Source organism: Mauremys reevesii, linkage group 12 (genome assembly GCF_016161935.1).
Source record: "Mauremys reevesii isolate NIE-2019 linkage group 12, ASM1616193v1, whole genome shotgun sequence".
In the NCBI taxonomy this organism is placed as follows: domain Eukaryota; kingdom Metazoa; phylum Chordata; order Testudines; family Geoemydidae; genus Mauremys; species Mauremys reevesii.
In genome coordinates this window covers 5,506,240-5,527,344 of record NC_052634.1, presented here as the reverse complement: position 1 = coordinate 5,527,344, position 21,105 = coordinate 5,506,240, and the positions used below count along the sequence as shown (strand labels likewise).

Below are 21,105 nucleotides of genomic sequence, written 5' to 3'. Positions count from 1 at the left end.
ACTGTGAAAACTAAGCAGTAAGACACGATGCATCAGCTGGGGGCCAGTTAGCATGCAGCAGTCGTTTTCAACCTGTGGGCTGCGGCTATGTCTAAGGGGTCCCCAAAAGATTTAGCCTGAAAACTGACTGAACAGAATTCAACTATATATACAGACACTAGATTTCCAAAGAGGCCCATACCTCCATTCGACATGTTTTAGTGGTTCGCAAATGCAAAAAGATTGAAAACCACGGCCATACCGCTATTGTTTGTTGTTCTGTGGCCTTCGACTCTCTCTGTTACCATCCCACAAAGGACGCAGGTTATGCCACTGCATAGCTCTACAGAGAGAACAAGATGGGTGAGGTAATATTTTTTATTGAACCAGCTTCTGTCTGTGAGAAAGACAAGCTTTGGAGTTTACACAGAGCTCTTCTTCAGGTCTGGGAAATGTACCCAGAGTGTGACAGCTAAATACAAGGTGGAACAGGTTGTTTAGCATAAAGAGTTAACACATATTTCAAGGGACCATTCAACTGGGTAAAACCTCTTCAGTCACAGGAAGAAAACCAAAAAGGGGGGTGGGGGCTAGTGGTTTATAGATCGTTGTACTAAATCACAAAGCCGGTGTCTCTGCTAAATCCAGGATTTGTAGGCCTGGTCTGCACTAGGCGATTAGGTGGGTTTAACTACATCAGTCAGGAGTGCGAAAAATCCACACCATCAATTCTCCCCTCAATCTAGCCCTCACCTCTCGGGGAGGTGGAGTACCTGTGCTGACGGGAGAAGCCCTCCTGTTGGCGTAGGTCTTCACTGAAGCACTATAGCAGTGATGCTGCTGCATCATTTTAAGTATAGACAAGCCCTTAGTGTCTAGCAAAGTTATGAATTTAAGCTCCCAGGCACGTGCAGGTTTCCTTGGAGGATGACTGAGAGGTCAGATATGGAGCGATTGTTTTGTGAAAATTGTTTGCCCGCGGGTGACAGGGTGTTTTTATCGTTTATCATTTTTCTTTGTGAGTTCATTTGAGAGCGTGGTGATTGTCTGGTTTCACCCACATAGTTGTTACTGGGGCATCTAGTGCACCGGATGAGATACACCACATGTTGTGACAGACATGTGTAGGACCTGCGGATGTTGAAAGGCGAATTGTGGGGAATATCAATCAGCATAGCAGTTGAGATATGTATACAAGTTTTGCATCTATTGTTATGGCAGGGTCTGGTGCCGCTCGGATTTGGCGGGTCCTGGTCTGTTGACGGCTTGAATCTGATGATGCGCTCGGAGACGCTGGGGGTTGTTTGAAGGCCAGAGAGGGGGTTCAGGAAAGATTTCTTTCAGGATGTGGTCCCCATTGAGTATGGGTTGTAATTGTTTAACGATACCCTGTAGGAGTTCCAGTGTGGAGTGGTAGGGGACAACGAGGGGTGTGTGGTCTGAGGGGGTTTTATTTCTGTATTGAAGCAGGTTTCCTTGGAGTATTTGGGTGGCTTGTTCCGTGACGATCTACTTCTCTGGTGGAATGTCTTTGTTTGAGGAAGGCAGTTTTAAAGGGTATTAAGGTGCATCGCTATGTGACATTTCCTTGATCAAGTGAAAATTAGCCTAAATGTCAGCAAGAGTGAGCAGAAGATAAGACCAGGATGAGATTACGGGTAATTCACAAGTACAGTTTCAAAATAAGGTGAGATGGGGCAATTGTTTTATAGTCAAACACAGAAATATGTGTACCATAAAGGAATAATAAATCTAAATGAGTTAGAAAGGTTTAATGAGGCTTATCTAATATTTAACCTTGACCTCAGTTTAACACTGGTGGAGGGAGAGGGGTGGCCCTTTTATGCCCATCAGCTATGCTAAACCTTGTATTCATAGTCATGAAAAATACCTAGACTGCTTCCTTTTAAGCTGTAACATCTTAAACAGAAAGAACAGGTGTACTTGTGGCATCTTAAAGACTAACACATTTATTTTAGCATGAGCTTTCGTGAGCTACAGCTCACTTCTTCAGATGCATAGAATGGAACACACAGACAGGAGATATTTATACATACAGAGAACATGAAAAGGTGGAAGTATGCATAAACAGAGTGAGAACAGAGCTGTGTGCTATGCCCCTGCCTGAGCTGTCTTTGCTCACCTTTCCTGCTGGGCTTCCATCAGCTGCAAAGGAGCAGGGAATTTTCTCCTCCATTGTTCAATTTTGGCAGAGAGAAAACTCCCATTATCAGAGCTCCCTTGTGTATTTTGCTCCTAGTAAAGCTGCCACATTAGGGTGTAACTGGCTGCAAATTCATGCCAGCACTATGCAAAGGGAGAGCATTCTGCACCCATTTGTTTCCTTTGAAGTTGCACCTCAGCCAGCGCCTTTCACGGTGGACCCTGGCTAGAAAAGGGGTTTGCAATGCAGCTGCAGTTCTCCCCAGTCTGATGGGGTGTGGTAATGGATTGTTCTCATTGGCTGCCACGGAGGTCACTGTGACATAGCTGGGCAGGATCAGAACAGCCATTAAGCCTTTGATTGACAAAGCCTTTCTGTTTCTCAGAACCCTGCAGAGCCGAATGCAAAACATGGGATACCCTTGTCAGAGCGCTAATGAAGTTGTTGATTTCAAGAGAGAGAGGGGGTTTTACTGCTCAGCAGCAAAAGCCCCTTTAATTAAAAGAGCAAGAGGCCTCTTGCTCAGCTAGGAGGGGTCTCCTCTCACCCACCAGATGCCCTCTTGTCCCACAGGGCAGGGAGTTGAACCAGGGTCACTCACAATCCAAGCGAGCACCCTAACCCCCATACCATACAGGGACTTGAGAACTTATCTTGCTCCGGTTAATATATAGTTAAAGTGGGATGCTTGAGCAGTAAGAATTTGAGACACCCCTCCCATCTCATCTCATCTCATCGGAAGGATTTGAACCGGCACCTTGTCACTTTTTGGGTAAGTACCCAAACCACAGCACTGCAGCGCAACTCACACATAGCATTTGGCAAAATTCTCATGTCATGTTTACTGAATGTGGCCTACCTTCAACAGAAAGGACTGAGGGAGACCCCGCAGCCCACTACCTCCTAGCCAGGCACTTAGGCCGTTGGGTTAAGAGGTAGGCAATCACCCTTCAAATCCCGGCTCAGCCAGCATAAAGGGGATTGGAACCCCCTTCGAAAGGCAGGGAGCCAAGCCACTGGACCACAGAAGGACTCATGGTGTAGTAGGGGCCCAGTGACCATTTAATTACCTAATGACATTGGCCTCCCCCCTGTTCAATAGGAAACACTGAGTGAGCCAGCCCATTGGAATACCTCCTAGCCCAGCACTTAGAGCATTTACTTGCCAGGTAAGAGATCAAGGTTCAAATCCCATCTCAGGCAGCATAAAGAAGACTTGAACCCCAGTTTCCCACAGGGTGGCCACAACCCCAAACCACTAGACCATACAAGCTTGCTTGGGAGAGTTGCGACCCAATGAATATGTAATGAAAATGGAACAACTGCAGCAGAAAAATTTGATGCAGCCACCACGAGGCCCCACTCAGAATCCCTCCCAGTCCAGCAGCTGCATGTTCACCTTGGAGACAGGACATGGTTATTCAGGTCCCTTCTCAACAAGCTGAGAAAGGAGTTGAACCTGCATTATCCACATACAGGGTAAGGACCCAAGCCACTGGACTACAGAGGGATTCATAGCAAGGGGGGCTTTTTCCCAACTGCTCTTTAATGGAAGTGGCCCAGCCTCAAGCTGCTACAAAGAGCAACCCAGCTCCTACTATCCCTTCCTGGGGCTCACACTTGCGACAATGCAGAGCCCTACTGAAATCCCGCCTCATCGGGCAGGGAGAAGGAAATTGAACCAGCGTCTTCCCCTCCCCGGTACCAAAGGATTCTTGCCAGCCACGGCCAGGAACCCCGCAGGTGACTAAACCGTTTCTTTTGAGCTTGTTCGGTACCTGCAAATACCCCACAAAACAGCTGAGGAGAGAGGGGGAAGGAGGCTGAGGCCTGTCATGTAACTTTCAGCCTAGTGGTGTTAGGGTCCTCCCCTGTGATTGTGGGAGGGGGCCCTGGTCTCATTTCAGCGTGGACGAGCCATGCCGAAGCGAGGAGGTGCCAGAGCTCTATAAAAGGTGTGAAGTGACTAAGGACGTGTTTAGTTACCCCCTGCACATAGCACACAAGGCGGGTGACCCGAGGACACGAATACCAAACATGAAACCAAACCAAAGGCCGCACGGCTTCCCACAACGCACGGTCGGCCTGTGGTGCTCGTCGCCAGTTGATGGGGTGAAGGCCAAACTGTAAGCGGAGGGTGGAAACGACTGAGTGAGTTTGTGGAAAATAGCTCGACCAAAGCTATTAGGCAAGAGCGTCAGGGACACAGCCCAGTGCTCCGGGCGTCCTGAGACCACAGGGCTGCCAGAGGGTGGGCGTAGCTCACTGCCCTCTTCTGGTCATTGCCGTTGAAGCATCCGCCCCCGTGGGAAGAGCGGCGACCGGGCCAGAAGGTTCATTGGCTCGGCCCCAGTCTGGCCGTTCTTACGGGCGTCATTTCCCCCTGGCCTGCTGGGAAGGGATTTGAAGAGGCCTCACCTACCGCCCCGGTGAGTGCCCCAATCCTGGGTCCCGGGCTGCTCAACGGTGCCTGTTGAAGCTCTTCTACTTTATTTAAATAGCACCGGGGTGGGGTGAGGTGAAACGTGAGGCTCCCTCTCTAATCCAGCGGTTGGGCTTCTCCTGGGGGCTGTGAGAGCTGCTGGTTCAAATCACCCTTTCTGCTACCCCTCGAAAGGGGTGTGCGGGAAGAGAAACCTGCTGCGGCAGCCCAGCTCTGTGTCCCGGTTGTACAGCTAGAGCGATGGAGGCGGTGCCCTTTGCATTAAAGAGCAACTGGGAAAGGTGTTTGCTATCAACCCGTCTGTAGTCCAGTAGTTTGGGTCCTTTCTCAGCATGTGGGTTCAACGCCTTCCTCAGCTTGCTGAGAAGGGACTTGAAGAGCTAGCTCCTGTCTCCAAAGTGAACATGCAGCTACTAAGCCAAGAGGGGTTCTCATTGGGGCCTCAGGGTTACACCCAATTTTTCTGGTGCAGTTCCCCTTTCATTACATATTCACCAGGTCACAAGCTGAACCAGCAGCCCCAGGTGGTGGTCTAGTGGTTGGGGTATGTCCCTAGCCTGTGAGAGTCCAAGGTTCAAATCCCCTTTATGCTGCCTGAGATGGGATTTGAACCTTGATCTTTTCCCTGGCAAGTGAACGGCCTAAGTGCTGGGCTAGGCAGTCTTCTGCCCCTGGGGTTCCCTTGCTCTTGCCTGGTGAAGGTGCTGCACTTCCATTACCCAAGGGGAGTTCAAAACTCCCCTTGGCCTGTGTTCAAACAGACATTGGATGGATGTCAGCTGTAATCTTGGTGCACATCCCCCGTGGGGCTTCATCATTCTTGCCGGTGGAAGTTGTTCCACTTTAATTAAATGCAGTTTAGGTCAGCACTTTCTTTAGGTCACCTTGGTAGCCTGGTGGGTAGCCTCTGGCCTTATGCTGTGGGAGACAGAGGTTTAAGTCTGCCCTGGCGCCTGTACCTTCCACTTTCAGGAAGAGCAATGGGCTTGCTCTTGCTCTCCTGTTGAAGCTCTTCACTTTAGTTAAATGTGCTCTGGGCAAAGCTCACAGCAACTCTCATTTTCTAATCCAGTGGTTAGGATACACGCCTGGGTGGTGGGAAATCCGGTTCAAATCCCCCAGCTGCTTCTTCAGCAGGGATTTGCACAGGGATTTCCTGCCTCCTAGGCGACTGTCCTTTGCGGTGGGCCATCCTTGTCCGAACCCCCTCTCTTTCTCAAGAGGCCATTGTCTTCTTGGGACCGAGAGGGGATTTGGACAGGGATTGCTCACCAGTGACTCTCCCCAGGAGGTGGCAGCCCCCAGTTCACACCCCTCAAAAGAGCAGGGGAGTGCCCTGGGGTCTGCCACAACCTGGGTGTGTATCCTGATCATGGTGGACAAGAGAGAGAGGGGGTTTTACTGCTCAGCAGCAAAAGCCCCTTTAATTAAAAGAGCAAGAGGCCCTGTGACAGGCCTCTTGCTCAGCTAGGAGGGGTCTCCTGTCATCCACCAGAGGCCCTCCTGCCCCACACAGCAGGGCGTTGAACCAGGCTCACCCACAATCCAAACGAGCACCCTAACCCCCGTACCATAGAGGGACTTGAGAGCTTCCCTTGCTCCGGTTAATATATAGTTAAAGTGGACGCTTGAGCAGTAAGAGATTGAAACACCCATCCCCGCTTAACCAACACAGAAGGGATTCAAACCAGGGTTGCCCACAATTTAAGTGAGCACCCTAACCGCTCTACCATGGAGGAATTTGGGACTGCTGTTTGCCCTAGTTAATATATAGTTAAAGTGGAAGTGTAATAGGTTTATTCCCCACTTTGAACTTTAGCGTTCACAAGATGGGGACCTGCATGGACTCCTCTAAACTAAATCCTAGTTTAGATCTGGTAAAAGCTGCCACCAACTAGAAATTCCAGTGTCTAGTACACTCCCTGTTCCCCCAAACTTTCCCTGGGGAACACAGATCCCAACTTCCTTGGATCTTAACACAAAGGGAAATAATCCATTCCCCCCCCGACCTCCTTCCCCCTCCCCTTGTCCTTGGGAGAGATACCTTGATTCAAACTCCTTGAATCAAACAAAGAGGGATTCACTTTTCCCCCTCCCCTTCCCCTGAAAATCCAAACAAGGGAAGAAATCACTCAGGTTCTAAAAGAAAAGATTTTATTAAAGAAAGACAAAAAGTACACTATGTCTGTAATACCAGGATGGAAAAATTTACAGGGTCTAACTTATAAAAACTGGAGAGACTGCCCCTCCCTCCTCCTCAGAATAATCAAAGTAACAGCAAACAGAAATAAAGATATTTCTTCAGCAAACACACAATTGCAAATGCAGAAATTAATTATAAGACTAATTCGCCTTTCTAATACTCACTATACTGAATAGAAGAAAATACTTCAGGAAACTTTGGAGAACTTGAAGAATATGTCTGGCCTCTCTTAGATCCAAAGAGAGAACGGCAATCCAAACAAAGGACACAGACAAAGACCTCCCTCCTCAGAGATTTGAAATTATCTTGTCCCTTGATTGGTCCTCTGGTCAGGTGTTCATCAGGTTACTGAGCTTGTTAACCCTTTACAGGTAAAAGAGACTTTAACCCTTAACTATCTGTTTATGACAGGAAGACTTGTGAGGTAAGAAATCAAGGCGCCAATCTCTAACCAACAAGCAAGTCGAACCAGCATTACACCACCTCCAAGGCAAGTACCGAAACCACACAGTTACAGAGGGAGTCACAGGCACCCACTTCCAGTTAAACAGTATGTGAGATAGAAATACTGCATCACTGCCAGCATCTACCTCCACCGTGGGGGATGACTAACAGCTATGTGCCTAATGTAGTGGCAATGACCTTTTTCTAGCTGATGGGTTATCCTTTAATGCCCAAAATGGGTCTAGGCTGGTAGACTACTCTTTCCTCAGGGCTATTTCAATGGTCATGAGACAGAGTCCTGGTGTTCTTGCCCCTGGAAAAGGAAAAGTATCAGCAACTGCAGATCCAGGACAAATGCTACATCTAATTCTGCAGTGGTATGTCAGAGTCACATAAATAAGGGCAATAAATACAAGTTGCCTTTGGAACGGATTCATTAGCACTCATAGTAAACTTTCACCTTGCAAAAGGTTTTTTTTTTTTCCCCAAATGACTTTTACAAATCCCTTCCATTTCCTCCTGTGTTGCTTATTAAGAAATATCAGCTGGAAAGTCAAGTTTGGAGTCAGGAACATCAGGGTTGTTATGATAATTGGTGTAACACAAATGTTTCATTTGCAAAATGATCACAAGACATTTCAATAGCTAGTAAAGTTTATGAATCACAAGCAACTAATCCGATGCGAAACCCTTTAATGCAGTTTTATGACTTACAATTAAGGACTTGTCAACAATCATTTCTATTAATTGTTAAATGTTCTTTTGACTGAAAGTTTGCAATATCAGAGTCATGCTTACCAATTACACAACCCACGGGGATTTAGGCTTTAGGATGCATCTTAATATCCTTCTATTCGCCCTTAAAGACAATCAAGTTTTTGTCAGATTCACAGATTTTTGACTTTGTACAGACATCCCTCCGGAAGGTGTTTCTGGAGGCTGTCCCAGATATACGCAGCTAAGTTCTCTGTTGTGCTGTGGAGGAAAGAGAGGCTTGATGGTGAGAAGAGGAGCACGTCAAGTGAAGAAGTGTGCTGTCTAAGGCTGGAGAACTGCACTGTTTCCGGTAAAACTAGGTGTTGCCAGAAATATCTGAACTTGCAGCAGATTCCACATGTCCAGTGTTTTGCAGCCTGGTGTACAGTGTCTGCAAATGGCATTCTCTCCAACCAGTGCTCTGCCTGTGCTTCATAGCCCCTACCCCAGCTCCTCTGGAGGGAGTGCACTGTGCTGTCCTTGCATTACTGAATAGTCACCTACTATAACCAACCCTTCCTAGACAACAAACTAAACCAGTATGTTCAGTACCCGATAATAGGCACTAGGTATTTGGATGTGTTTATAGTTTGCCTTACACTTTGATGGGGGATTGTAATGAACGTCTTTCTGTCCCAGCCCCACTGTACACCTGGCTCATCACCATCTCCTTGTGCATTTCCATAGCACTTTGCAAACGTCTATGAAAATGAGGGGCTTGGTTCCTCCTCTTGCTGGCCGGGCCGCCCAGGAGATTCAGGGGGCCTGGGGAAAGCAATTTTGGGGGCCCCTTCCATAAAATAAAAGTTGCAATACTATAGAATACTATATTCTCATGGGGGCCCCTGCGGGGCTTGAGGCAAATTGCCCCACTTGTCCCCCCCTCTGGGCGGCCCTGCTTGCTGGCAACGTGTGACTCCAGCAATTTCAATGGACTTTATTTGCTCAGTTCCCTGGGTGTAAATCAGGAGTGTCAGCTCAAGGTCTCTTCCCCAAGGACTTGTCTCCAAATGTGGTGATGACAAATCGAGGCACAAGGGGCTGATCCCACAACTCAGAAAATCCCAACAATTTGCTGATCATTGAAATTCCTGTTGAACCATTCATTTCACAAAGATACCCTATCTCTGTGATATATAGGCCTACCCTCCCACTAACCCACACACCAATAGACTATATACAATCCACTCCCTGATCTAATCTGATCAGTGGATTAGATGTTAAGGGCTGCTATAAAGAAAACAATTCTTTAGTTCTTTTGATCAATTGTTCTCCAGGTCCACTGAAAGTAGGACAAGAAATAATGGGGTTAAATTTACAGCAAGGGAGATTTCTAACTCTAGTTAAGCTCTGGAACTGGCTTCCCAGGGAGATTGTGGAATCCCCATCATTGGAAGTTTTTAAGAAGAGGTTAGACAAGCACCCGTCAGGGATGGTCTAGATTTACTTGGTCCTGCCTCAGTGCAGGGGGCTGGACTTGATGACCTCTTGAGGTCCCTACCATCCCTACATTTCTATGAATCGGTGTTTTTTCTAACACTCAGGGCTATGCACTTAAACCTGAGACCTGAAAATTCAGCTGTGTTTTTCCTGCCTGTTACATGGAGTCACAGAATAACAATTCTGCAGTCACAAATGAGCCAAGTACTTCATTGAATACAAAACCGCACCCTATGGGCTTCGCCCCTTGGAGTGTAGAAATGTTCCAATAAAGAGGCCTATTCTGCTGTTTTGGCCTGTCTGTAAAGATTCAGTAAATCCTCGTAGATTTACTGACCCAGAGACTGTGACATGTTTTTGCAGTGCCAACCCCAGTGCGGCCCTGATCCTTGATCTGGCCCCTTGCCACTGCCAACAATAAATTGTGCATTCAGGTTTGTGAATTCTGAACAGCTGACTGAGCACAGAAGCTCCCTAGGAAGCAGATTAGAAATTCCAGAGAGAGAGATTGGCCAGTTTCCATGGACATTGGATAGAATTGGATGTCCATGGAAGTGTGGTAAGAATTTGCACCAAAAGAGCATCCTCCCAAGTGGGGCCTTTTACATTAGGCTGACAGGACAGCACAGAGAGATGCAGTTGCAGATGATGGCTTCTGAGAGAAAGATCTGTCTTAATAGAATGGAGCCACTTGTCCCTAAAATTCCCAGGCACTGAACCTAGTTTTGCCACAAAACCCCGCGACTCACCTTACAACATCAGCAAAATAGAGCACATCCTGATCCAGGTTCTTGTGGTCAAGTGGCTCCAGCATGGTCTCCTGGAGCAGAGAGGAGGGACATTAGGGGTACATCTGTGTGGCTCATTCCTGGTGCCCTGGACTCAGAGCTGAGTGCCCAGGGAAGGCCCTATGACACCTTTAGAGGAATCCCAGACACTTTAATGTGGGGCTCTTTAATGATGCTGAGCCGTTGGCTCAGTCTTTTCCTGCGAGGCCCTAGAGATTTGGTGTTGGCGGGAAGATACCAGGGTGAAACTGCTAACGGGAGACTGCAGCATGTTATGCAGATGGTGAGGGGAAGTCAAATATCTCCTCTCCACATTGCGACTAGCAGGGGGCTGGTAGTGGGAAGATTTCCCACCAGCAGGACATGGGGCTTTGCATAATTCAGCCCTAACTGTCCTCCGGTCTTTATCCAAAGCACAAACGTCACAAGCTTTGCAGTCAGTCCATAGCTTTCATGCTCTGCTCTGGAGAGTTCAGTGCACACAGTGATTAAGCCTGCTCCCCAGATTGCAGTGATGTTATCTCTGATCCTAGAGGAGGCTTCCTGAATTTCAGAGCACTAGGAAATGTCACAAAGGGAACTTAAATCACAGGCACTGCACAGCACACTCCTCTTCCTTCTGGCCCTCCAAACTTACTGCTGCTACCTGTGAAATCCCTCCAATGATCAGAGAGGAATGTAAGCAACATGAAAGGAACTATCCATAACATTAGTACCTTCATGTATTCCTGAAGTGTGAGAATGTTCATAAACACGCCGTGGTGGGGTTTATCTACAGGACAAATAGAGAGCAGAACCTCAGTCCAATGCTGTAAAATGCTCTGTGGTGACAATTAAAACACAGAAACATGGCAACTGGTGTTTACGCTGGAACACGGAGCAAAAGGCAAGTTCATATGTGCAATATAGACCTAGTGCCTTGCCTGTCTGGTAGCACTCAGACCTGATATGCAAATCAATAAGGAGTTTAATGTTATGCTCTATAATTCTATTCTAATTAGCTCCTTATCCTGTGCCCATCACGGTGGTATTTCTTATGCTACATAGCAATTAGCCTACACACAACAGGAGCTGTTTTCAGTTACATGGTAATGAAATCTTTTCTCACTGAGGTGTAGGGTGACCAGACAGCAAATTTGAAAAATCGGGATGGGGGTGGGGGGGGGGAAACAGGTACTTATATAAGAAAAAGTCCCAAATATTGGGACTATCCCTATAAAATCAGGACATCTGATCACCCCACTGAGCTGCTCAAGGGAAACAACATTTGTGAGTTTCTCCACAGTCACTGGGTAGTTCAGCTTAGTCAATGAAATTGTGTATTGCATCGGGAAGTTCTTGTCTGGTGCAAAGTGATATATTTCCATAACACAGGGACAGGAAAAGAAGTTGAAAGCCAATATAAACCAAACTGTGCTTCACATTGTTACTTGGAAGGCTAACAGGAGTTGTCCAACAGGGAGAAAGGCGATGAGTTTTACTGTGGCTTGATGCAGGCCATGTTGTAGTGAGCTGGGTAAACACTTCATTACTGTTAGCAAGGGAATAGGGCTTCAAGGAGCAGGAGAGAGGCAATCCTTGCTGGGCCGTGCCCCAGGACTAAGGCCTTGTCTGCACTTGGGGTTCAGCAGTCAGCGGCCCACCAACACTGGGTTCAATCTCCAAGTGCAGACGAAAGCACTCGCTCTGCTGTTCCCTCCTTGAAACCAAGGAAAACTCCATTGGTGTAAATTGCTGTTTTCCTTGTCTACCCCCAGAGCCTGGGCCTGCTGGCTCAGGGACAATCCCGCGCTCAGACAAGGCCTGAGCTAGCTAGAATTCCAAAGGAAGCTAAACACAGCCGGGATAAATGGGAAATGAGCAGAGACACCTACCTCCTCACGCACAGCCACGGTCACTGCAAAGCAAACAGAAGGCAGTAGTTGTGAATAGACCCCCCTCTGCTTTTGCCTCTGCCACGCACAGGTTTTGGGGAGAGTAGGAGTAGGGGGTGGGAGGGGAAAAGAAGTGGAATGTTGCTGCAGTAGGGATCTTTAAATTACAATCTGCATTTTGGAGCCTGCTGGGCGTGGCAGCCTTGCTGATGTGACACATCTTTGACTGCATGTCCAATATTTCCCTTACCAGCAGTACCTGGGGGCTTCCCGGGGACAGGAAGGCAATGGAGGAAAGCATGTTTTGTCTCTCCTGGTGCCCCATAAAAGAGGCACAGATACTGCCACGGAGAGACGCAGCAGCAATGCTAACCCCAAATCATTGCTGGTTTATGGAAAGAGGTGGCCCCCTCCACTAAAAGGCCTGATTTACAGAAACCCTCAGTAGTTACAACTCCAGATGACGTCAGGGTGGGAATTGCAGATGTCTCGCCTCCCTGAAAATCAGGCCCTGAACCTGGAGGGTTAGACCCACAATAATACCTTGAAATTATTACCCATCTATTTTATGTTAGCAACTGGAAGGGCAGAGGAGTGGCTGCTGTCTCCAGGATCAGATGCAGAGCAGTTATTCCCTGGATAGGATTTTTAAATAATAGTACTTAGCCCTTCCGTAGCCTTTCATTCATAGATCTCCAAGCACGTAACAAAGGAAGATAAGAAGAACTGTTATATCCTGACTCCCAATCTGGTGCCCTGTTTGCTCAGCCACACCGCCCCTTGGCCTTAGTCTTTGTTCACAATTTTCCATGGAGAGAAAACTCTCCAGTTTTAGATTCTTTGCTTTGAATGCGAGACAGAAGCTGTTAGCTTGGAGGGGGAACAGGAAAGCATGTTTTTAGCCACTGCCCCCGATTTCCCTTTCACTGATCCTTCCCTAGACCAGGGGAACAGGTAGGGCTGCCCCTCACCTTTATAGTTGTGTCAGTGACTGTGGTTGCATTTCCCAAAGAGTTCCTTGTTTTCATCATCACTTCATGATTTGTTGGGCGGAGGAAGCCAATGGCAAGACAGCTTCCATCAAACACTCTATGCCCTGCCCCATGTCACCTCCAGCCCCTGGGCTGTCACCCTTCTGAAGGATCAGAGCAGCACCTTATAGAACCATTTTTCAGGTCCTAGATGGCAGCGGTGTCTGTATTTGCCACTGGATAGCAAAGAAAACTGATGAGAGAGGAAAGAGAAACTCCATCTCATGCTCATGCTCCAAAACGTCTGTTAGTCTATAAGGTGCCACAAGACTCTTTGCTGCTTTTCCATCTCACTTATATACCTAAAAATGGAAGGAGAAGCCAGGAAAACCTGCATGGAAGATGGTGTCCCACTTTCCCATCTTCTGCCCAGAGCTTCTCTACTTTCCTAATGTTCCTGTTCTCTGCTACTCAGCTTAATCCTGCCCTGCAGCTTTACGTGTGGTCCCCTGCTTTCCAGATCCTCCCTGTGCTCTGCTCCCTGGCTCAAACCTGCCCTGCTTTTATCTTCCTGCTGATCACAGGAACATAGAAATTGCCAGATTAGATAGCGCACCTGTCTAAGCCAGTCAATATCTGGTCACGCCACAGCGGCCCGCCCCAGCTGTTTCAGAGGAAGATGCAAAAAACCCTGCCCTCCCGAGTTCCACCCCCTCCCACAATCCCATCACTTAGGGAAGCTTGAGGGCTTAGTTCCCATCCAAAATTCTAGCCCCATCATGTCTTGTGACAGCTAGTTCCACAGGCTAATTGTGTACCATTGTACAATGCACTTGAGATCTCGGGCTCAGAATATACATTCTGCCATGACCCATATTTAAATATCACACAAACTATGTAATGGTTTGTTAAATAGAAATTGCTACATACATTCATGGGTAACAAACAGGCTTGACCCATCTTTGCCAGACAACAACCATCAAAGTGGCTGGGAGGATATAAAAATTTCCCCCCAAAAAGGCTGATTGTGCACTATTACCTGCTCAGCCTGTGAGAGGCAGCAAAGGTTTCGGTTCTGGCGAGGAAGGCCACCTTAGCAGCAGGGCTGAGCTTGCCATTTCTAGTTCTGCTCTGCATCGCTGGAGCCAAGGAGCACAGTCACTGCCGAAGTGGAAACTGTTCCACGCCGGACCTCAGAGCCTCAATAAACACAGCCCCATGACATCATGTGTGTTGCAGGAAAGCAACCAGGCAGATGGAAGGGTTAAAGTAATTTCCCAGATGACTCTGCTTGAAGTGCATGATTACATCATCTGGGAGGTATTTTCCAGTTAATTTGGCTTATTTCCCTTACCCTCTGGGACAATGAATGAAGACCACAAGAAGTCACCTCCCATTAGACAAGACTCATTCACAGCTGGGATGGGACCCTCAGGGAAGGCAGACAAGAGTTCAGAAGGGTGATCAGTGCCAGAAAAAAGTTCACACAGTTCAGCTTGGGAGACACACGTTGTGCTACTGCGTAACGGGACAAGGAGAGGACAGCTGGGAAAAGTCCTGGAAGACCAAGTGGCCTTGCGGTTCAGGCATCATGGAGAGCTAACTTCATCCCTCTGCTCTGCCACAGACTGACCTGGCCAGGGCAAACCAGTTAATCTCTCTCAGCTGCAGTCCCCCATCTCTAAACCGGGGATAATAATTCTTCCGCTCTTTGCCTACCTCGTCTCTTTAGCTTGCACGCTCTTCCGGGCCTTTCTCTTAGTCTGTCCTGGCACAATGGGGGCCCAATGGGTGAGAGTCTCTGGCTTGTGTTACGCAGGAGGTCAGACTAAATAATCAAAATAGTCCCTTCTGGCCTTAAAACCGATGAATAGGAATTTCGGTGAAGGCCGCTAGGCACTATTGTAATACAGAGAATAATAAATAAGTGACGGGAAGAGCCTATTGGCACTAGAGGTGGGTGAAGTGCTATTATGCAGCACCACAGAGCATGCTAGGTACTTATTGTTACTTATTTCTATTGCCAGTTATTATCTATCTCCTGTGTAGGTTGCTTCTTCCCCTTGGGGAAACATGCTTGACCCATTTTAAACTAGACTGAACAAAACCATAGTCAATATGCAGTATGGTGCAATCTCCCCTGCACTTGGCAAGGGGAAATGGAGTCAACAGGGATTTTCTGTTTCTAGGTGCTATGATTCCTTGAACTGTCCTGGTCTCAGCTTTGTGCAGAAGGGTCTAATACAGAACCTGCCTGGGTCCCCCGTGGGATTCAGCCCAAGGCAGCTCATAACATTTCTCCCTGCACTGTGAGTCTGCAGCTCCAGGGCTGTTTACATAGAAGAGCCCTGTAATGGTGGGGCACTCACCTCTTGAGCGCCTCCTGCTGCTGCTGTGCGGTACTGCAGTCCTTTTCCCACTCCTGGCGCCCCCTGTAGGTTGTTGACCTCACTTGGCAGATCTTCACTGGCTCGGTCCTCGAACTGGGTCACACCGTCAAAATGAGCCCTTTCTGGGGTAGCAAAGAGTCCAACAAAACTGTCTGTTTGCCCTCACCCAGGTCTTCACTCAGCCCCTGCTCTGGTCCCTTTACATTCAGCCCTTTGCTTGGGCTTCCAAGGTAGCCTTGTCCCATTATCAGGGCTTACACCACTTCGCTGGTGGGGAACCTCAGGCCCACTCCCTGCTCCAGGTTCTGACCCAGGGACCCTGTGAAAAGCGGCCATGTTCTGCTCACTTTGATTCATTGCTGCTACTTCCCTGGACCTTTTCCCACCTGGCCCCCTGTATCTTCACTTCTTGCTTCAGTTCACAGATCCCGCCCCCCAGCTTAAGCCAGTGCAGCCAGAACCAAACTCTGTTCACCCCTCGAGTGCCTGTGGCCAGAGAGTAGCTCCTAGATCCACCCCTCTGGTTCCCCCAGCCAGGGACTGAGTGGCCTGGGCCCTGCAGCTCCTTTTATCTGGGCCAGTGCAGCTCTGATTGGCTGCCTGCAGGAGGCTTCTCTAGGCAGGCCCAAAGGACCTACCTTCTCTGCTGCTTTCCCGGGACAGGGTGTAGTAGGACCCTGGGGCCTCCGGCAGGGAGGCAGGAAAGGCAGGTGCACCACCTGTCACAGTCCCCTTTGTTCAGAATCCCCTGGGATGCTGGAGAGATCCTGGGGTTTAGTGGGAGTGAACCCTGAACTCGGGCGCCGATAAGAACATGCTGGAAAGCTCAGCGGAGTCCAGGTACCAGGAGAAGTGGCTGCTGCAGTGAAAGGAACAAGTTAAACAAGTTAAACATGATTCACCGATAGACAATTGGCCTCAGGGAAATACTGATTTGCCACGAGTGCTTCAGAGCGGCTGAGGTAGCTGTTTAACTTGGGTGAGGCACACTAGCCACAGGGCTGATATCCTGTCCCACAGGATCCCATGCCTGAAGGCCCCACAGGACCCCATGATATCCTGTCCCCATTGAGCAAGATCCATAGCATCCCATTCCCCACCATCCCTTCCCACACAGCAGGTCCCACAGAGCAGGTCCCCATGGAGCAGAGCTGCAGCGTGGAGCCTGTGCTTTTGCGTCAGCTGCTTCCCATTTCGAGGTGAAGGGGGGGGGGAAGCGAGATCTACCCCCAGCGTGAAGGAAGACACGGCACTGGCACAGGCTGCTTTCCCTTTGCCTTTTCCAAGGCAGTTTACCCCTCTGTGTGGGCTCTGCACACAGCAGGAGGAGAACAGAGCATCGGTGTGTCTGACGCACCACGAGAAGCCATCAGCCCGGCCCGAAGACTTGTCACAAGATTCAGTCAGTGTCAAAGGGCCTGTTCTCTGAACTGGGCTGAGATGTGAGGTTTCTGGTCTTGTCTTCACACCCAGCTGCCTGCAGAAAGCCCTGCAGCCAAGCAGCCTCCTTTCACGGTCAACCTCTGCCAGTCGATTTAGTGGAGCTGCTTTCCTTGGCAGCTGCTTGTCACAGGTTCTGGGTGGTGTGTGAATTGATTTCCTGAACCCCCCCTCGGCTGGAGGGCGGGGAGTGAGGGTGTGGCAGCTGACTGCCTGGTGTTTGCCCTGAACTCACTGTTCTGCACACGACAACAGCCTGCTATTCCTCACACCAAAGGCTCCCCTTAACAACACAGTGCAACGTTAGTGTGGGACATCTTCTCTTGGGCCCCACAGCATCTCGCGGAGAGGATCTGAGAGGCCATTCCTTGTCCCCCTGTCGTAGCACACGCCACATGCAGGAGCCGCAGCTGCTCTCCGGCTGAGATGGAGCTCACAGAGCAGCCCTACAGCCACCCCGCACCTAGGCCACAGCTGCCCGGCTCTCGCCACCTGCGCTGGCCACTGCTCTTTGCAGGCACCATTTCAGTTTCTGTAATAAACACAATGCAGAAGGCCCTGCTATGTGCTTTCTCACAGCTCTTCTGTGCATTCAGAAGGGGGCAGGCCAGGTGGTTCCTCTGTGTCACCGTTCCCCAGTTATTGCTGAAGGAAGATGAATGTTTAGCAAGGGAGGGAATAACCTGTTTAGCCGCCCCAGGAAGAAGAATGGGCCAGTGGGTGCTCTGCAGACAGATTTGTTTGTATTTCAGGGGAGCTAGTCCATCCGATCGCACTGTTGGAAAATCACTTTGAGAAGGAACAAAGCCAGAGGGAAGACAATTGCTGTCTCTGCTCAGGCCTGTTTTTCTGGTTGTGATGAGAGATTAGTGCACAAGCTGTAGTTTCTGGGGGCGGGGTGGGAGTAGGGGAAGGGGGGACACAGACAATGCTTCTGCTTTATTTTCCCAGGCTGCAATGAGGTCACCAGACAGGAATATTATTATTATTATTATTACTTATCATTTGTATTATCATAGCACCTAGGAGCTCTGAGTCCCAGACCAGGACGCCGGTGTACCAGGGTGCCGCACAAACACAGAACGAAAAGACGGCACCTGCTCTGGAGAGCCGACAATCTCAGTATAAGACAAGAGACGACATATGGACTCAGAGACCCTTAGGAGAGCACAAGGAAACAATGAGTGCATCCTGGCCAGCGTGATAGGCAGTGGTCTTCGCTCACCAGCGGTCTAAGTGTTGTCACGTTGTTGGTAGGCACCACAGCCAAGGGGGAGGGGAGGTTAAGGAGGGATTGGAAGGAGGACACTGAAGCAGTTTTTCAGATGTCTAGGGGGAGCTCCTCCCTCCCAGCTGTCAGGGGCAGCCCAGGAGACGGCACAAAGGTGTTTGTTGGAAATTGTAGCAAGTGGGTGATGATGCTGGCATCACGGGCCAGTCGGAGGTGGGTGTTGACCTTTCAATAGCATGGAATAGGTTGGCCGAGATTCCTGGATGCTAACCCAGGGCAGACAGCTCCTCTTAAGGGATTCATAGATTCCAAGGCCAGAAGAGATCAAGGGGATCATCTAGTCTGACCTCCTGTATAGCACAGACCATAGAACTTCCCCAAACTAATTCCTAGTGCAGATCTATTAGAACAAACATCCATTAAAAATCACCAGTGATGGAGAATTTGCCCCCTGGCAAACTGATTTACACATTAATTAGCCTCACTATTAAAAACGTGCTCCTTATTTCCAGTCTGAATTGGTCTTGCTTCAACTTCTAGCCACTGCATTGTGTTCTACCTTTGTCTGATAGACTGAAGAGTCTGCTATTAAATATTTGTTTCCCATGAACATACTTACAGACTGTAATCAAATCACCCCTTGTCCTTCTCTTTGTTAAGCTAAATACACTGAGCTCCTGGAGTATTTCACTATAAGGCATGTTTTCTATTCGTGCCTCTTCTCTGAACACTCTCCAGTTTATCAACATCCTTCTTGAACTGTGGACACCAGAACAGGACACAGGATTCCAGCAGTGGACAGAGGTAAAATAACCTCTCTCCTCCTATTTGAGATTCCCTTGTTTATGCATCCCAAGGAGTGGACGGTGAGTAATTCCCTTTATGCACAGGACGCCGCTTTCCAAAGGAAAACCAAACAGAGACTGGGATAGCGCAAGGGGGCCTCTGTAACAGCTCCGGGCTCTTCTGTCAACCCTCCTTGTCAGCCGGTGTCAGAAACCTGTGGCTGTTGCAGGTGTGCCCTTGATACAGGAAGTGTGGGTGGCCCCCTGGGTGTGGAGAGAACCAGGTGTGATGGATTTGGAGCTGCCTGCAATACTTAGTGAATGCTGTACATTGAGCTGGTTATTGGGACTCTCCCGCTCTGACTATATTGGATATAGCAGAGCTGTGGGGAAACAAACAAGAAGGAAAGACAATCACCTGAGCTAAGACACCCCTTGGGAGGCTCTCCTGTGCTCTCAATATAGAATTGGGCTCACCCAGGCTCTCTATCCAGTTCAATCCTTTCCACCTTGGGTTTATTCATACCAGGCTTTGCTCCTAGCTGGGCACAAATACACGTCACAGTGCCTGGTGTGGAATGTCTACTGGGAGCCTGCAGCCTTCTTCATGCCGCAGCAATGTCAGTGATCAGGGCATTACTGCTTGCACTCTGCCACAGGGCCCATAAGAATCTATACAGACTACAGTAGAATCACCTCCATGCTCTGCTAGGTGCTGTAATGGTGAGCTGACACCAGCATCTAAACCCTGCAGCAAATTTTGATTTCCCACTTGCTAAGCAGTAGGATTTTCCCTTGGGAATGGAGGGGATTTTTCTTAGCCGTAACCCAGGATAAAACAGGCTCCTGAGAACGAACACTTTTGCTGAGGGAACAGCCCATCCCTCCTAAGCATTGAGAGGCTCTTGCAGCTGGACTCACAGTCAGCTTGCAGAGATCAACTCTAGCGTCATCATCTGAAAGTTGCAGGAGGGCAGAGTGTGCTTCACCCTAACTATGTGAAGGCCATAAATGAAGATTATGAGCCCATTTTGTGACTCTGACAAAGCCATTTATTGCCATTTACAGAATCTATTTGTGTTTGCCAACATCCTTACTGCTGAGTCATTGCTTAATGGAAAAATAAAGACACTGCTTTTGGCAGAGCAAATTGGTTCATCAACAAGGCGAAGGCAGAATTGATGGCTCTCAGGATTCCAAAAGCAGCCATCAGAGTAGATGGAGAAACAGAGTAATGTCACTTTACCTACCAAGGGAGTGAGATGTGCAAGGATACTGGCACCAGGCTAGATGTCAAGCAACAAACATCAAAAGCAAAAACCAACTTTCATAAACTTGAAAAGATTTGGGAAAGTAGCGTGACTGGCACCGACACAAAAATACAAATTTTTTACACTAGCATCATGTTTCTCCTCCTTCACGGAGCAGTCATGGAAATCTACAAGAAGATCAGTTCATTCCTAAGTAAATGCCTGTGAAAGATCTTCAGTCTCTTTGAAAGACTTTCATGCAACATCAGAAATTCTAAGGAAAGCAGACCAACTTAAGCCACAAAGGTGGTAAGAAGAGGATGAAGGATGTATTTAAGGTACACGTTAAGGATGACACTACCATGATTTCTACATCACATGATATGCGACCACCACCTGGGAAGAGGGTGACTTAGAGAAACACTACATGGAACAATAGAGAGAGAAGCCAAATCCATGAACATGACACTCAGAAGTCTGAACAGACCAGCACAAAACCAAAATAAATGGCAAGAAATTGTAGGCCACCCTATATGCCTAAGGGCAGTGATGAGCTGCCAAAATCTTAACAACCGGTTCCCTATAAAAAGTTCTGATTTAAGGCGGGGGGGGAAGCAGGGGAGGGGCCGGGCCGGGGGGAGACATACCCGTGGGGCCGGGGGCCCCTGCAGGGCCTGGGGCAAATTGCCTCACTTTCCCCCTCCCCTCCCCTCTGGCCAGCCCTGGAGCTTGTAGCAGGACCCCCCTCACACTTTGCCGGGCCTCTCAAAAAGTGGCAGCAGGACGACTCCGGAGCTCAGCTGAGCTGCCCAGCTGGTGCCGGCGGCTGGCCATGCTGCAGCTGGGGGGAAGCGGGGGAAGGGCTGGGGGAGCCTCAGCCTCCCCAGCTGGGAATCCTGGGAGCAAAAGGATGGTCCGGCCCACGGACCGGAGTTCTTTGCCCACCT

General features: G+C 48.8%; 1 long non-coding RNA gene and 1 pseudogene across 1 annotated transcript; both read right to left on the bottom strand.

Moving 5' to 3' along the window:
- Positions 1-7,929: 7,929 nt before the first annotated feature.
- Positions 7,930-14,205, bottom strand: LOC120375903 (annotated as a pseudogene).
- A 523-nt stretch (positions 14,206-14,728) lies between these two features.
- Positions 14,729-16,041, bottom strand: LOC120375466. Its single transcript, XR_005586563.1, has 3 exons — positions 15,928-16,041; positions 15,432-15,574; positions 14,729-14,961 (listed from the first exon to the last, which is right to left on the bottom strand). It is a non-coding gene; the product is annotated as an uncharacterized LOC120375466 (long non-coding RNA).
- Positions 16,042-21,105: the final 5,064 nt, after the last annotated feature.